This window comes from Mandrillus leucophaeus, unplaced genomic scaffold, assembly GCF_000951045.1.
Source record: "Mandrillus leucophaeus isolate KB7577 unplaced genomic scaffold, Mleu.le_1.0 Scaffold8, whole genome shotgun sequence".
Classification (NCBI taxonomy): Eukaryota; Metazoa; Chordata; class Mammalia; order Primates; family Cercopithecidae; genus Mandrillus; species Mandrillus leucophaeus.
This window is the reverse complement of record NW_012108696.1, coordinates 2,709,694-2,727,552: the sequence shown is the minus strand read 5'-3', so window position 1 is coordinate 2,727,552 and position 17,859 is coordinate 2,709,694. Positions and strand designations below refer to the sequence as shown.

At 54.8% G+C, this 17,859-nt stretch overlaps 1 long non-coding RNA gene across 1 annotated transcript; it reads right to left on the bottom strand.

Annotated features, from left to right (window-relative positions):
• Nucleotides 1-16,268: 16,268 nt before the first annotated feature.
• On the bottom strand, nucleotides 16,269-17,745 carry LOC105530044. Its single transcript, XR_001004596.1, has 2 exons — nucleotides 17,556-17,745; nucleotides 16,269-16,626 (listed from the first exon to the last, which is right to left on the bottom strand). It is a non-coding gene; the product is annotated as an uncharacterized LOC105530044 (long non-coding RNA).
• Nucleotides 17,746-17,859: the final 114 nt, after the last annotated feature.

The following is a 17,859-nucleotide window of genomic DNA, read 5'->3' as shown; positions in this document are numbered from 1 at the left end:
AAAAAAAAAAAAAAAGATCAGCATGACCATCAACCACAGATAACATCTCCAGCCAGAAACATCACAAACTTCTCCCCAGCCAGAGACAGGCTAGCCCCGAGACAGCCCCCCCGCCGGCCAGGAAGATAACCTCCCCTCCTCCCAGACAGACTCCAGCCCTGCCACAAACTTCTCCCCATACACAAACATTTCAAGCTTGTGATAAGCCCTCACCCCAAAACCAATATATCCTCTTAGTCTACAGGAGAAAGCGCTCCTGACCACAATCAGCCAGGAGCGCCTCTCAGGTTTTAACTAAAGAAAACTTGTCTTTAACTGCCAGCCGCGTTTCATGTTTCTTTCCTCTTTAACTCTTACAAGGCCAAGGCGAGCAGATCACCTGAGGTCAGGAGCTCAAGACCAGTCTGGGCAATATGACGAAACCCCATCTCTACTAAAAACACAAAAATCAGCTGGGCGTAGTGGCAGGCACCTGTAATCTCAGCTACTCAGGAGGCTGAGGCAGGAGAATCGCTTGAACCCAGGACGCAGAGGTTGCAGTGAGCAGAGATCGTGCCATTGCACTCTAGCCTAGGCGACAGAGCAAGACTCCGTCACACACACACACACACACACACACACACACACACAAAGGCATAAATCTCTGACAGCAGTGCCTCCAGCCCTTGCCCCTCACGGCTGACTAGACAGCAGGCACTGCTGCGCCAGCCTCTGCTCCTGCCAGCTCAATGAGCTGCGCCTCGTTCCGCCTCGGGGCCTCTGCACGTGCTGCCTGCACTTCCTTTGGAGCGCTCTTGTCCCAAATCCTGCAAAGGTGGGCAGCTGTGAGTCGCTCAGAGGTCTTGGTCTGAATGTCGCCTGCTGGGAGAGGCCCTCCCTGCTCCCCCAGCTAAAGCAGCGCCACTCCTCGAGGGCCCTCATCCAGGCTCTCTCCGGTCCTCATGTCTTCCCCGCTGGCTCCTCAGCACCTGACCTGGCACAGTAAACATGGAGACGCTGGAGGACACAGCCTCCCAAACCCTTCTCTGTGCCTGCCGACCTGCCATGGCAGGGGGCAGGTGCCTCCGCTGTCTTCTGCTATCGGGGACAGCAGAGTCAGCTGACCGTGAAGAGCACCCATGAAGCTTCTACTTGGCAGCCAGGATCGAGAGCCCCCATGGCCAGCGCTCAGTGACCATTACCCGTGTACTCTTGCCATCGCCCCACAGCGAGGTACACGGAGACACTGCCCCAAGTCAGTGGCACTGACAGAGTTCGTGAACTCAGGTCCCACGCCAGCCTCTGGCTCTAGACTCCAAACCAAGCGCTGCCCCGGATGTGGCCCATGAAACCCCCGGGAGACCGCAGATATGCCGGCCCCTGGCGAGTGCCATGGCACATGGGCACATCAGGACCCCGTCACAGCCCCCACTGCAGGTCGGACCAGGACCAAGTCCTCAATCCGTCACTGCTTCCCCGGGGCACTCGAGAGGGGACCAATCCAAGCCGGGCTGGGGAGCTCCTTCCAAAGAGGACCTCTTTCTGCTCAGGCTAAAGGAGAAGCTCAGGCTGAAAAGAGATCCAGTTTCTCTTCTGGGCTGCTCCCGGCCCAGACAGCGAGGAAGAACCGGGAGACGGTGGGTACAGAGCACAGAGGCGGAGGCCGGTTGCCGGGGCGGCTTCCTGAGACGCACACAGCCTTGGCCAGAGACCGACAGTCCCAATCCGCGCTCCCAGGCTGTGCTCCTGGAGCCTGTGCTGAGGCTCAGAGCAAAACCATCGGCCCACAGGATAAGCGGTCATCGCCCAATGCTGGGGGCAGTGAAGGCGGGTCTGCGTTCCAGCACGGGCTCACCCGCTTACCATCCTGGCTTCCACTGCACATTCGGCCCCCAAAGCCTCCTGCCATGCTCACACCCGCCTCTCACCCCAGCACAGCGAACGGGGGCCAGCTCCCTTGATTCCATCCTCACAACACTCAGCTCCAAGCCTCCGGCCGCCCCAGCCTGCACAGCAGGACCCTCTGCCTGTCTGTCACCCGGCGGCATCACAGGTCACCAGCTGGGAGTCCCGGCCTGATAGAGCTAGAACATTCTACCACCTCTAAACCAGCCCCCTGGAGCCCACAGAGGGCCCCTCCCAAACATCCACATGGATGGAGCAGAGACCTTGGAAGCTCATTGGAGATGACAACAGCTTGTATTGTTTTGTTTCCACTTCACTCATTGTTGATTTTTTTTTTTTTTTAAGAGACTGTGTCTCGCTCTGTTGCCCAGGCTGGAGTGCAGTGGCGCAATCTCGGCTCACTGCAAGATCCACTTCCCAGGCTCAAGAGATTCTCCTGCCTCAGCCTCCCAAGTAACTGGGACTGCAGGTGCCTGCCACCACACCCGGCTAATTTTTGTATTTTTAGTTGAGACGGGGTTTCACCATGTTGCCCAGGCTGGTCTCGAACTCCTGACCTCAGGTGATCTGCCCGCCTTGGCCTCCCAAAGTGCTGGGATTACAGGCAGGAGCCACTGCACCCAGCCTGTCACTGCTGATTTTTATACCACAAAATGAATGATTTTTCTAATGAACATCCCTCTAGGAACCTTGTGGGGGTAACAGCCACTGCAGCCTGGCAGATCCCAAAGGCTGCAGCCCTCCCTTTGGCTAAAGTCCAGATTAATTAGTACAGGGAGACCTCGCGTTTCACGGAGCAGGTGCCAGACCCCCAGGTACGTTAGTAACTCCTAGGCAGTGGCATCTGGTACCCTGTGAAGTGGGTGGGGGTTGTAGCAGGGACACCTCTGCCTGAGCCAGGGGACAGCCCAAGGGCACGAAATGTAACCAGATCCTTCTCATCAAGAGGAGCACATTTGCAAGACCCACAGTCACACCCCTAGCCCTCCCGAGGGCCTGAGTGGCACCACGCAGCAAAGGGACGTGTTCTCTGGATCTGTCACTCCCCAATAAACTCCAAGTTCACCGGAGCAGAAAACCTGACGAGGCGTACGGAACAGGCTGGAACAGGAGAGACGCAGAGTCCTGGTCTTGGGGCCAACGCTGCCTCGGGTCCAGCTTCCCCCAGAAACCTCCACGCCTGCTTCCTGGCCCATAAAACCCCGGTCAACCCACCTGGCTGCCCCATTATAATAAAGAGGCCGCAAAAACTATTATTTTCAAGTTGCTTTATGATCACTTCCACGTAAATTCCTTTCCAGCACAAATATGAAGAGCAGCATAAACCCTAAGCTATCTTGGAATGGAAAAAGATTTTAGAAACTTCTAGTGCAACACCTCTATTCACAGTCAAGAAAAGAAACAAACCCAGAGAAAAATCATTACTGTGACCTCCCGGGGCCCACCTGGCCAGCGCCGCTCTGGATTCGGGCCTCAGCCTCCGCTCAGCGGACACTGGCCTGGAGCCTTCCCTGGGATGACACTGCCCGGGGCACAGCAGGGTGCTGAGCAGTGTCCTTGCCCTCCACCCACCCCACACCAGGAGCACTCCTAAATCCTGACCATCACAAATGTCCCCAGCTATGGCCAGGTGTCCCTTAAGAGACAGAATTGCCCCTGGGGTGAGAACTACTTCACTAAAGGTTTTTTGCATGGTAACTCAGTTAACCTCACCCAGCCTTGAAGCGGGACCTGTAGAACCATCCCAACTTTGGAAATAAAGGCACAGACCCCGGAGAGGTGGATCTGAGCCCAGCAGGCTAGGTGCGTGGGTAGCAGGTCTCCGGGTGCCCATCCTCCCTGCTGCAAATCCTCCCGCAATCCTGCCCTGATAGCTCAAGCCCTTTGAAGCTGCCTGTGGCTATAGGATGTTATTCCTGACCTGTGTTGATCCACAAGTCTCTCTCCTGGGCTTTCCTACAGCCAAATAAGCATTCCAACTTCCTGCCGTTCTCTTCCCGGAAACACCTCCTCAGCGCCAAGCAGCTAAGCCCCGCCAGCCCCGCGCCTTCCCACCAGTTGCGATGCCAGAGGTGCTGCCCGGGTTGGGCCACCAGGACCCCTTGGTCCCCAGGACCAGTCCATGGTTCAGTGCTCCCTGGCAAAGGCAAGAGGCTGTGGGCGAGGGCCCAAAGGGAGGATAAGCCCAGGACCACTGCCAGACAGCCTGGCTCTCCTTCAGCCGCACCTGCCACGGCGTCTCCTGCCATTGCTGGTGAATGTCAGGTGTGTCTCATTTCTCCAGCCAGACACCGTCAGAGCCATAAGTCCTGCCCGGGGTAGGCGGGGGCAGGAATAGGAGGGTGAGAGGAAGGGGCGTGGGCTCTGGTCCACTAAGCACCAGGCCCCTATCTATAGCATCGGGTTGGCATCACGCTGGGTGCATCCGGGGCCAGGGCCCTCCCCAAATTATCAACCAGAAAGGGCCACCTCTCAAGGAAATTACACAATGAATGTCAAAGACAGCACTCCCCAAAAAAAAAGAAAAAGAAAAAGCAGTGTGAAACATCTCACCAACAGTTTTGAGGATGAATACATGTTGAAATGATAAAATGGGGTATACTGGGTTCAATACCACATGCTATTATAATTAATTTCCCCCCCCCTTCACCTTTTAACTCAGCTACCAGAAAATTCAGAAACACGGGCTTGCTCTGCATCCTCACTGGACAGCGCTGCCTTAGAAAATACATCACTTTTAGGCCAGGCATGGTGGCTCACGCCTGTCATCCCAGCACCTTGGGAGGCCAAGGCAGGCAGATCACGAAGTCAGAAGTTCGACACCAGCCTGGCCAACATGGTGAAACTCTGTCTCCACTAAAAATACAAAAATTAGCTGGGCGTGGTGGCTGGCGCCTGTAGTTACAGCTACTCGGGAGGCTGAGACAGGAGAATCACTTGAACCCGGGAGGTGGAGGTTGCAGTGAGCCGAGATCTCGCCAGTGCACTCCAGCCTGGTTGACAGAGTGAGACTCCACCACAAAGAAAGAAGAGAAGAGAAGAGAGAAGAGAGAAGAGAGAAAGGAAAGGAAGAAAGAAAAAGAAAGAGAAAGAAAAGAAAGAAAGAAAGAAAGAAAGAAAAGAACGAAAGAACGAACGAAAGAAAGAAAAAAAGAAAGAGAACGAACGAATGAATATCACTTTTGGTTATACAGACAAACCACTAAAAACATAAAAATAATTTTAATTTTTTTTTAAAAGAGGAAATACATCATTTTACATACAGGTTTTCTTCTAGAGGCTTTTCTTTTTTTTCTTTTTTTTTTTTTTTTTGAGACAGAGTCTTGCTCTTGTCACCCAGGCTGGAGCACAGTGGTGCGATCTTGGCTCACTGCAACCTCCGCCTCCCAGTTTCAAGAGATTCTTTTACCTCAGCCTCCCAAGTAGCTGGGATTACAGGCATGTGCCACTGTGTCTGGCTTTTTTTCTTTTTTTTTCTTTTTTTTTTTGAGACAGAATCTCACTGTGCTGCCCAGGCTGGAGTACAGAGGTACAATCTTGGCTCACTGCAGCCTCCATTTCCCAGGTTCAAGCAATTCTCCCGCCTCAGCCTCCAAGTAGCTGTGATTACAGGCCTGCACCACCACGTCCGGCTAATTTTTGTATTTTTTAGTAGAGATGGGGTTTCTCCATGTTGGCCAGGCTGGTCTCAAACTCCTGACCTCCTCAGGTGATCCGCCCACCTCGGCCTCCCAAAGTGCTCAGATTACAGGCGTGAGTCACAGCACCTGGCTCTTCTAGAGGTTTTGTAATCATTTTAGTAACATGTTCTGATCTCTGCTACGTGTGGGGTTGGCTTTTGGCCATGGTGTGAGGCAGGGGTCCACCTTCACCACATGACACTTGGTAGTGTTTAGTTACGTGACCGCCCCCCTGCCATGAGGTCTTCCCATGTTCATCAGCAGCCCCTGGGGTACTCATGGGGCATCCCAGGTCACCCACATCCTCTGTCAGGGGAGAGCAGGCGACAGTCCCCAGGCACGTCACTGTTCCCACAGGGAGAGCACCACAGAAGAGGTGGGAAGAGGTGGGGCTTGGCACTGGGATGACCATTCAGTACCACCCGTGCCTGGCAGTGTCACCTGCTCCCCTGGAGAACCCACCTGCACTCCCAAGAGGCCCAGCATGGTAGGGGGGCACTCACTTACCCCTTTAACCCCCTGGGGGCATGTCCAGGTGGAGGCTGCTGGGCCCCAGGGACACACTTAGAACTCGGTGGCCACCTCCTAAGGCGCCCAACCCTGTCCGGGCTGTGATCAGGCCCCAGACCAGTGAAGGGAAGTGACCGAGGGAGCAGCGTGCTCTCCAACCCCAGGCTGGATTTGCGGGAGCCCCTGGCTGGATTTGCGGGAACCCCAGGCTGGATTCACGGGAGCCCCAGGCTGGATTCACGGGAGCCCCAGGCTGGACTCGTGGGAGTGGCTCTGGGGAAGAAAGGCCCCGCCATCTTCTCTCAAAGCCCCTCAGGGAGGCTGGCATAGCCAACCAGACAGCGAGGCAACACCAACAAAGGGACGGTGAGGGACAGGACAGCCGTCGGGCCCTGGTGTGGTGGAATCAGGGGTGCTGCTCACCAGGGGTGACCTTACAGGACAAAGCAGAGAGTGAGTCAGAGCTGTGGTCAGCTGGGGCCACGCTGCCCCATGGAGCAGAGACACAAGGGCCCTGTGGCTGCACGGCGAGGTCCCTGCCAGGGCAGGCCAGCTCAGGCTAGACGCAGGGCAGAGCAGAGAGAGGAGGCCCGTGGCCTGGTCTCACCACTAATGACCTGGAGCCCAGACCCTGTGGCCTCACAGGGCACCTCTGCACCCCTGCAGGCCCGCCCGGCCACTGCGCCTCGAAGCCTAGCCACGGCCCAGCCTCCACCAAACTGATCCTGCCCCACCCCTGCCCCTAAGACAGCCCCACAAATGGTTTCTAAGCTGTCTCTGCCCGGGGGCCGGCTCAGTCCACAGTCTGCATGGTGCAGCACAGGAATCTCTGAGCTTTGCCACAGACTGGGGAGAGGATGGGGCTGAAAAAATGAGAAACAACTTAAATGCCCACTGAGATCAATGGAAACCAAACCAGGGCCCTCCCGCACAGGGGAATAGAACGCAGCCATGAACAGGGACAAGACGGGCCTGGAGCAGTGGCTCACGCCTGTCATCCCAGCACTTTGGGAGGCCAAGGCAGGCCGATTTCTTGAGGCCAGGAGTTCGAGACCAGCCTGGCCAACGTGGTGAAACCCCGTCTCTATTAAAGATACAAAAATTAGCCGGGTGTGGTGGTGGATGCCTGTAATCCCAGCTACCCAGGAGGCTGAGGTAGGAGAATCGCTTGAACCCAGGAGGCGGAGGTTGAGGTGAGCCGAGATCATGCCACTGCACTTCAGCCTGGGTGACAGAGTGAGACTCCATTTCAAAAAAAAACAAAAAGAAAGAAAAGGGAAGAGGCTCTGACACACACCACGCGTAGATACACCTTGAGAATATCATGCCCACCGAGAGAAGCCAGACACAACAGGCCGCACAGTGTGTGACTCCATTTCTATGAAATGTTCAGGACACGTCGATCCAGAGACAGGAAAGAGATGTGTGGGTACCAATAGATGGGGGAGGGGATGGAGAGTGACCGCTGGTGGAGACAGAGTGCCTTTGTGTAATAATAGAAATGTTCTAACATATGATAGTGGTGATGGCTGCACAACTGTGTGAATGTACTAAAAGCCACTAAATCATATCTTTTTTTTTTTTTTTTTGAGACAAGGTCTTGCTCTGTCACCCATGCTGGAGTGCAGTGGCCTGATCTCAGCTCACCAGAGCCTCCACTGCCTGAGTTCAAGCGATTCTCATGCCCCAGCCTCCCAGGTAGCTAGGACTACGGACATGCACCAGTACGCCCGGCTAATTTTTTTGTGTTTTTAGTAGAGATGGGGTTTCACCATTTTGCCCAGGCTGGTCTCAAACTCCTGACCTCAAGAGATCTGCCCACCTCAGCCTCCCAAAGTGCTAGGATTGCAGGCATGAGCCACTGTGCCCAGCCTAAACTGTATACTTTAAAAAGATGAATTTTATAGCACGTGAATGGTATCTCCATAAAAATATGTATTTTTTTAAATGGCAGGATCATCTCTAAGAGAGGCTGTCCTAGAAAACTCAGAACCTGGCCAGCACACTGAAGCCAATGGTTGGGCAACTGTGAGGTGGCTCTCCCTGGTGACAGGAATGGCTTCTACACTTGCCAACTAGACTCTGAGCTCCTCGAGGACAGGGCTGCCTGCTGCCTCGTGTACCCATGATCACACTGGTTCGGGGGACGCCTCTAGAGACACCCCAGAGCCTGGGTACCCGGCTGCCTACAGCGTGCCAGGCGGACTTCACCCTGACCCCATCCCCTCTCGGGTCTCCCAGGCCACACCCCCAAATCCCCCTCGCTACTTCCTCTGCTCCCAAGCTCACAGTCATCTGTGACAGTTCCCACAGTGGACAAGGCTCTGCGCAAACAGCAGTTCCTCTGGGAAGCCTCCCTGCCCTGCCCTGTGCTTCCCCGGGCTTGGTTTTTTGGGGTTTTTTTTGAGATATGGTCTTGCTCTGTTGCCCAGGCTGGAGAGCAGTGATGTAATCATGGCTCACTGTAGGCTCAAACTCCTGGGCTCAAGCGATCCTCCCGCCTCAGCCTCCTGAGGAGCTGGGACTACAGACACAGCCACCATATCTGGCAAATTTTTTCTAATTTTTGTAGAGATGGGGTCTCGCCACGTTGCCCTTGCTGGTCTTGGACTCCTGGCCTCCACCAATCCTCCCACCTTGGCCTCCCACAGTGCTGGGTTACAGCCATCCGGCCTCCAGGCTTGGTTTCTACCCCTCTTGGCAGTTCTTTTCCATCTCCTTCCACCAAGAGGCACTGCGGGCAGGAGACGCTGGTCATCTGGCCACCCTGTGCCCCTGACCAGGCACGCATGCATCTGACAACTGTCAGGCGGAGTTGGACAATGCAAACCCACTCAGAGGGACCCAGGGTGTGGCACCACCACAGCCATGCCGCCCCAGCTCCCAGTGATCACACACCAGCCTGGGCTTGACCACACCCGCTCACTGCAGCCCATCCCTCTTCCCTCCCTGGGCCAGTGACAGGCTCAGAAGTGCACAGGAGTTGTTTCGATTAACGCAGCTGCCCTTTGGACTCTGGCTGAGAAGAAGGCTCTGCTCTGCCTTTGGGGTACACAGGACACCCGTGGTTGGAGGGGCCAAGAAAATTCTGTGGCTTCCACCAACTCCAGCCCAGACAGACAGTAACATGAGATGCCTTATGTTCTTTTATTTTTTTGTTTTTTTTTGTTTGTTTGTTTGTTTTGAGACAGAGTCTCACTACATTGTGCAGGCTGGAGTGCAGTGGTGCGACCTTGGCTCACTGCAACCTCTGCCTCCCAGGTTCAAGTGATTCTCCTCCCTCAGCCTTCCGAGTAGCTGAGATAACAGGCACGCACCACCACGCCCGGCTATTTTTTGTATTTTTAGTAGAGATGGGGTTTCACCACGTTGACCAGGCTGGTCTCGAACTCCTGACTTCAGGTGATCCACCCTCCTCGGCCTCCCAAAGTGCTGGGATGACAGGCGTGAGCCACTGCGCCCGGCCAAGATGCCTTATGTTCTAGGGGTGTCAGGAGAGCGACTTCCTCCACCTCGTCCCCACCCTTCCTGAGGGAAGCAGTTGGAATAGAGCAGTGAATAGGAGTTGAAATTCCAGGGGCTTGACCCAAGTGCATGCTAGAGACGGCAATCCTCTCTCTCCTGAGCAAGATAATCAGCTCCATGCAGCCCGACAGCAAGACAGGAGGCCCGCTCTGCCTCCAGCCAACACCGTCTGACAGATGGGATTTTAGGAGAGTATGGAGATGCTGCAGGAAGGGGACGACGGCAACATGACGCGACTGTCCCGGTCCAGGAGCCTGGCTCGGGTCCTGCTCACATCCCAGGGAGCCCAGGGTGGCGCCCCTCACTCGGGACACCCAGCCAGCATGTCAAGTGCTGTTCCCAGGGGCGCCCGGGCTGGCCAGCTTCCAGGCTGCTGCCCAGACACGCTGCAGTCTGGAGTCCGGGCTGAGGACACAGCCCATTTCCAACCCGCCGTGATCGAGGGGTCCGCGGCACCCGCGGGTAGTTTCAGGCCGGCTCTGTGGTCAAAAGGGACCCCTGGGACCCATCACACAAAGAGCGATTCTGAATCCACGGCCGGCTGATCTTACACAAATCATCCGTCTCCACGTTCCCTCCCTGGAGACTAGGGCAGCCACCGAAACAAAAACAGGCCCACTGCCACTGCTGGCAGCCCACAAGGTGCCATCACTGGGGTCCAGCTATGAATGCTGAAGGGAGGTCTGTGCCGGGGGCAATCCTGCCACTGTGCCCTCAGCCGACGTTTTCACAGCGGGTCGCCCGGGCTTGTCTGAAAAATGCAACAGTGGTCGCGCCTACCGGCAAACAGGGCCAGGTCTGCGTGAGTGACTGTCACTGTGCAACTGAGAGCCCTCGGGGTCTCGGGGTGCAGCAGCCATTGGCAGTCGGCCTCGGGATTCTCAGCCTTTGTCCACCGAACACACACGATCCCAGTCCAGAGCCACAGAGCAACTTCGCGCTCGGCCACTGCCAAGGAGGTACAGCCCGCCAGCGTGGCAGAGATGGCTGGACACAAACTTGTCATCCATCCCCTCGTGTTCGCTGAGATCGCTGAGGTGGATAAAGAAAGAAAAGAAAGGGGGAAGGGAGGCAGAGCCAGAGAAGCAGGGAGAGACAGAGGGCAAGCAAAAAAAAAAAAAGAAAAGAAAAAAAGGCCACTTTTGAAAGCCAAGAAATTCTGAGCAAGCCTCTCCAGATTGTTTATTTCAATCAAGGAAAGAAAGCATGACCGTAAATTAACGGTACGGTTTCTTGACAAGTCAGAACGTTCCTGGGACAGGCCCAAATTTAAGATGCCAGAGACCTACTTGGCTCAGAAAACGCCTGTCAGCCGGGAGAAGAGTGAGACAAAGGAAGTGTGGCCGGGCACAGTCCCCCACTCGGCCACTGACCGCACGATGGCCACCGACGGGCACCTATCCACTCACTCTACAAAGCTGAGCTCTGCACCGGCTCAGCCACCTCGCTCATGAGTCTCCCTGTGCTCAGGGCTGGAAGAAACCACCATCTGCGACTCCCCGCCCCTCCCATCGGGGGCGCTAGTATTGGTAATGAGGAGAGTTCGGATGCTTACAAAACAAAAGCCTTGTGAAATTGTGCAATGCCGTCTTCCTTTTAAACAAAACCTCAGTTCCTGCCAGGTCACACTGAACTCCTTGGGCCGAGTACACGACTCGACGTGCTTCTGACACTTGGTGAGTTGTAACAGAAAGGCGGCCGTGTGAACCCCACAGCAAGAGTGTCTCAAACAGTGAAGTGTTCCCCCAACCTACACGGTTCGTAGCTGCTTTTTTCCTCCTTTATGGTGAGGCTGTCTGGGTGGATGTCAGCATCACATTTTCTTACATTCCTGCAGTTTTAAGGATCCTTGAAATTACCCATGACACTCCCCCTACTTTTTTTTTTTTTTGAGACTGAATTTCCCTCTTGTTGCTCAGGCTGGAGTGCAGTGACACGATCTCAGCTCACCACAACCTCCGCCTCCCGGGTTCAAGCAATTCTCCTGCCTCAGCCTCCTGAGCAACTGGGATTACAGGCATGTACCACCACGCCGGCTAATTTTGTATTTTTAGTAGAGACAGGGTTTCTCCACGTTGGTCAGGGTAGTCTCGAACCCCTGACCGCACGTGATCCACCCGCCTCAGCCTCCCAAAGTGCTGGGATTACAGGCGTGAGCCACCACACCTGGCCATGACCCATATTTTTTTTAAGTCTATGACTCTAAATGCTTTTAAGTTGGGAAGATACAAATTCACACTCAGGCTGGGCACGGTGGGTCACACCTGTAATCCAAGCACTCTGGGAGGCCAAGACGGGCAGATGCCCTGAGGTCAGAAGCTGGAGACCAGACTGGCCAACATGGCGCAATCCCATCTCTACTAAAAATACAAACATTAGCCGGGCATGGTGGCAGGCACCTGTAATCCCAGCTACTTGAGAGGCTGAGGCAAGAGAATTGCTTGAACCCGGGAGGTGGAGGTTGCGGTGAGCCAAGATCAGCCCACTGCACTCCAGTCTGGGCCACAGACCAAAACTCTGTCTCAAAAAAAAAAAAAAAAATTCATTCATTCAACAAGGAATGTCTACTGAACACCCAACATGTCCCAGGAGCTGCCCTACATCTTAGGGGGTCGCAAGGCTGACGTTTCCATAGCTTTCCACAGTGTGACACTCACACCCTAGCCAGGTATTTGCAAACTGCAACCCACAGGTTCAGTCCTGCCTGCCACCTGTTTTTGTACAGCCTGCAGTCTAAGAATGGTTTTGACATCTTTTCGTGGTTGCAAAAAAAAAAAAAAAAAAAAAGCAAAAGAAGAAAAATGTCTCATAATGTAAAAATTGCATGGAATTCACATGTTTGTGTCCATAAATAAAGTTTTATTGAAACACAGGCACACTTGCCCATGGGAGCTTTCTTGCTACAACAGCAAAGCAGAGCGGTCTGGACAGAGATGACCTCTGGCTTACAAAGCCGACAATATTTACTGTCTGGCCCTTCCAGAAAAAGCCCCTGCCCTAGTAGATGAGACAAACAGATACACAAACAGATTAATACCCAGCTCTGATCATGTGACATGCAAAGAAGGAGAAGCAGGGAAGGGAGGCGACTGGAGTGACAAGGAGCCCGCTGGGTGGAAAGAGCCCCAGGTAGTGGGCACCGCAAGTGCACAGGTCCTGGGGAAGGGAAGGGCGGGCAGGGAAGGTGGCTGTGCCAGGAAAGGAACAGGCGCAGGAGGGAGAGCGGGAGGAAAGGAAGGACAAGGCCACAGATGACAGAGCGAAGGGGCCACGTGAAAGGGCCTGGAATTTTTCCCAAGGGCAATAGGAAGCCACCGGAAGGTTCTGAGCAGAGGAAGATCTTTTGTTTGTTTTGGTTTTTACTCGTGTGACTACCTTTTTTTTTTTTTTTTTTTTTTTTTGAGACAGTCTCACTCTGTCTCCCAGACTGGAGTGCAGTGGTGTGATCTCGGCTCACCGCAGCCTCTGCCTCCCAGGTTCCAGAGATTCTCGTGCCCCCACGTCCCAAGTAGCTGGGACTACAGGCGCCCACCACCACGCCCAGCTGATTTTTGTATTTTTGTAGAGATGGGATTTCACCATGTTGGCCAGGCTGGTCTCAAACTCCAGACCTCAGGTGATCGTCCCGCCTTGTCCTCCCAAAGTTCTGGGATAACAGGTGTGAGCCACCACACCTGGCCATTTATTTTATTTTATTTTATTTTATTTTATTTATTTTTTTGAGACGGAGTCTTGCCCTGTCACCCAGGCTGGAGTGTAGTGGAGGATCTTGGCATAATTCTCCTGTCTCAGCTTCCCAAGTAGCTGGGACTACAGGTGTGTACCGCCATGCCCAGTTAATTTTTTTTATTTTTGTAGAGATGAGGTTTCACCATGTTGGCCAGGCTGCTCTCGAACTCCTGACCTCACGTGATCTGCCCGCCTCAGCCTCCCAAAGTGCTGGGATTATAGGCGTGAGCCACTGCACCCGGCCAGTTATTTTGTTTTTAATATACTTTGTTTTAGGGAGCAGTTTTAGGTTCACAGCAGAACTAAGCAGGAGGTAGAGACTTCCCATGTTCCCCGCCCCTACAGGGAAGGCCATTTTCCGAGCTCCTCGAGGGAGCAGCAGGGAATGGACGGACCCAGATCTAATCAAGCCCAGCATCCAAGAACAGGCCAAGTCACGCGGGGAGTGAGCTTGAAAATCAATTCGTCCGAAAACCAAAAAACATCAATTTGTCAATCCACTCCCGCCTCAATATTTGGGAAGATACACATTTCCTTTTTTTCAATATAGAGGTTAAGCTCATTTGAACACGGTTAGTAAAAGTATGTGCAACTTGGCCAAGCATAGTTGCTCACACCTGTAGTCCCAGCACTTTGGGAGGCTGAGGCAGGCGGATCACTGGAGGTCAGGAGTTTGAGACCAGCCTGGCCAACATGGTGAAATCCTGTGTCTACTAAAAATACAAAAGTTAGCCGGGCATGGTGGCAGGTGCCTGTAATCCCAGCTACTGGGGAGGCTGAGGCTGAAGAATCACTTGAACCCGGGAGGCAGCACTTGTAGTGAGCTGAGATTGAGCCACTGCACTCCAGCCTGGGTGACAGAGCGAGATTCTGTCTCAAAATAAATACATACATACATGCATACATACATGCATACATACATAAAAGTATGTCCAACTAGCACATTAACGTCCCACAACTTTGGGGACATTACTGTTCAGGAAGAGGCCAAGATCAAAGAGGTGCGTCATTCTAAAATGGATTTAAAGAAAACGGTCCGGCAAATCGACAGGTCAAGGCTATGGTGACTGGGAGGGTATGGAAATGCCACCTCTGGGGGCAGCCAAGCAAGCCTGGGCAAGGACCTGCCAGAGCTCAGAGGCCAGAGAGCAGCCCAGGAAGACCCGGAGCTCAGAGGCCAGATGCATGGAGTGCAGGGGACCCTGTGGGGGACTCCTCTCCTCTCAGGTGGAAGCTGCCACCCTGGAAGGGCAGAAAGACAGTCGCGGAGAACCTGAACAACCAGGTGAGGAGTGTGGCCGGGACACAGTTTGCAAATAGGAGTCACTCACTGCTAAAGGGTGAGTGGGGAGGACAGAAAGGGAGCTGAGGCCCATCACAGTCACAGCACACCATGAGCTGCTGCAGGGCTGAAGGCCAAGTCCAAGGTTCTCACTGGGGGGGTGACAGTGCTTTCCAGGGGACATTTTGGGTTGCTACAGCTTAGGGGACACTGCTACTAGCATCTGGTGGGTGGCAGTCATGGATATTGCCCACATTCATCCTACAGTGCCCAGGACAGCCCCGCCATGGAATGTCCCAGCTCAGAACGTGGACAGGGCAGAGGTGGGGAGACCCCAGTGGGGCAGCAGGATCCTGCCATGTAATAAACCGGCTCTGAACTCAGAGCTCCTGGCGCCCTGCAAGCTTCAGTGTCTTTTACCCGCTTTGATCCTCACAACCACCTGGGAGGAAGGTGTTCCCATTACACTCGTTTTACAGATGAAGAGAGCGAGGACCAGAGAGGGGAAGTGACCGCCTCAGAGCAGGGATCTGAATCCAGGTCTCTCCAACTCTGAAGCCTGTGTGGGGCATGGAACCGAGGGCAGAGACCCAGAGATGTCACCAAGACCACCAGATGAGAACGGAGCTCAGGCTGGGCCCCTGCTCTCCTGTCCGGCATCCTAAGCCAGGAGCAGAGGCTCCTGGGGCAGGAAGGGGGAGGGCTGTGGCGTCTGAAGGCCCCACCAAGCTGCCTCATGGCAGGTCCCTGGAGCTGAGCCAGGAGCCCAGAGTGAAGCTGTGGATGAGGACGGCCGATCTGTCATGGTGGTGACCAGCACAGGCTTGCGGAGCCCTCCGCCAGCCCCCACCCCATTCATCTGCTCTCCGTCCCCTCCCGCCCAGTGGGCTCGGAAAGGTTTAGTGCCCCCTGACCTGCTTTGTTACTCAGCAAGTGACTGGCTCAAGGTCACCCAGCTCTGAACCCCCAATTCCGCTCCCCGATCCAGGGAACAAAGCCACCTATGAATGCACCTCAGGCCCTCAACAGCCTTGCCTCGTCCTGCCTGCTCCCTGAGCTGGGTCCGAGGGCAGCGGACTGCACACCACCATTCCAGCTGTGACCAGGCCCTGGGCAGCCAGCTCACCCTTTCCCCCACCACACTCTAAACCCACAGGAGCCAGGGACTCCTCCCAACCTGTCCCGGCATGGCACTCGGCACTCAAAACCCAGCAGCCCAGACCAGGTGAACGCATGACCGCAAGGACCGTCCCCACAGGTGTCAGATGGAACCGAGGACAGATGGCTTCCCTGGAGCTGAGGCTCCTCCCCAGCTCATCGGGGGAGTGGGCGGGGCATAGGACAAACAGGGGCAGGAAACCAGCAGAGGAGACAGAGCAATTAGGAATTAAAGCACAGGCAGAGTGGTCAGGCGGGAGAGAAGGACACAGAGGGCGACCCCTGACCGCCCCCAGAGGGCTCCTGCAGGACGGACAGGGACTGAAGACACGGCAGGAGGCTGAGGAAGGGTCTCTTCCACAAGACAGAAAAGTACAACAAAGGCCAGGCGGGGTGCTGTGCGGTGGCTGATCAGTTATACCTTTAAGCGCCAGTAGTTAACATCTTGTTAGCAGCTCCCTCCCCAAAGAAGAAAAGGTTAGAAAATGCGAACAAACCGATTGTTACCACGACATATATATTTCAAGTCTCAGCAACTAAACACACACGTGCACACGCAGGCACCCGCAGCTCCTGACACAGTACACGCTTCCACCAGAACAGCCTGCACACAGACACCCATCTGTGCGGCAGAATCTCCGTCACCCTCTTTTCCTCCCCAGCGGTGACCTCCTCTAGGCCAGGACGGTCTGACCCGTCCTGGTGTCGCCGGCTCAAGGAGGGGGAGCGCCCGGACCTGCCAGGTGTCCAATCAGACACACGGAGACGAGGCTGGCAAGTCCCAGAAATCCTCGGCTCAGACAGAAGTTGACTCTACCACGGCTTTACACTCCGACCTTCAGGGTTTCAAAACATAAACTGCAAAGAGGAGAGAGGCTGCCCACTGCGTCAGCAGGGGCTGCAGGAGAAGGCTGACCCCGTGTGTTGACAAACCCTCCTGGTGGCTCATAAGGAAGCTATTATTGGGGAATTAGGGGAGTCATTAGCTCTCGAACGGCAGTGATAAAAGCCCATAGGAGTCGTCTAATGAGCCTGCTTTAGGACTGGTGCTGTTTTTAGGAGCATTCTCCAGCCCGGGGAGATTCTGATAAATGGCCATTGAGGCAGAGGGGTGGGGCAGGGCACCGATCCCTTGAATGCAGCCCAGTATCCAGAGATCCCAAGACAGTGCAGGCACCCGGTGGGACCCAAAGCAACTTGCTGAATACATGCCCCAGCCAGAAACACATGGAAAAAGACGCTCTTCACATATGACAGGATCACCGGGCTCCACGAAGCTGAACCACCTTCTCACTAGTTTCACAACTCGGGGAACACTTCCCCACAAGGTGCTGCTGAATTATTAAAACACAAGCATCCTCCCCCAAGCAAACAGATGGGATGCACCCAAAAGCAGTCCATGCCTCCACTGCCCCCAGGGGCGGAAAACATGCCTCTAAAAAACTTCCACCGTGCCCAGGTGGACAGAGACCCCGTCCTGCCTGATTGTCATGGCCACCACTGAGCGCAGACCTGGGCCCTGGCAGACCCCAGGTCAAGCAGATTTCAGAGCGAGTCCGTCCCCAGCTCCCACGGGGATGTCCACGGGGGACGCAGAAAAGGGGTCTCAGCGGAAGCAACTCCTCAATTCATTTCTCTAGAGCAGGGGCTTCGTTCGAGATGGCGATCAGGCTGGAAGGGGGAGGGACGGGGAGACTCGTGGAGGCTGCCGTTGCATAGCAAGACGTTTTTTTTCTAAAATCCAGATTGCATATGCTTATGGGGGGGGTGGGGTTTCGGGTACGTACGGGGGGCAAGTTTGGAAGCCACCAAGGCACAGCAGGTTGACCGGGGGTGGGGGCAGCGCAGGAGCAATGATAGGCATTTAGGGGGCATCCCTGGGTGTCCAGCTGGAGGGCTTCCCCTTAGCCCCTCTGGCGCCCAAAGGGCCAGAAACGCAGGCGGGGGTTACCCAGGTACTGGGGTCTTTTTTCTTTTTCTTGCTTTCTTTAAATAATAATAATAATAATACGCTGAGGGTTGTCCTGGGTGATAAAAGGGCCCGGCCGGGGCCACCCACGCTGTCATCTTTTGTGCGGGGCGCCAGGACCG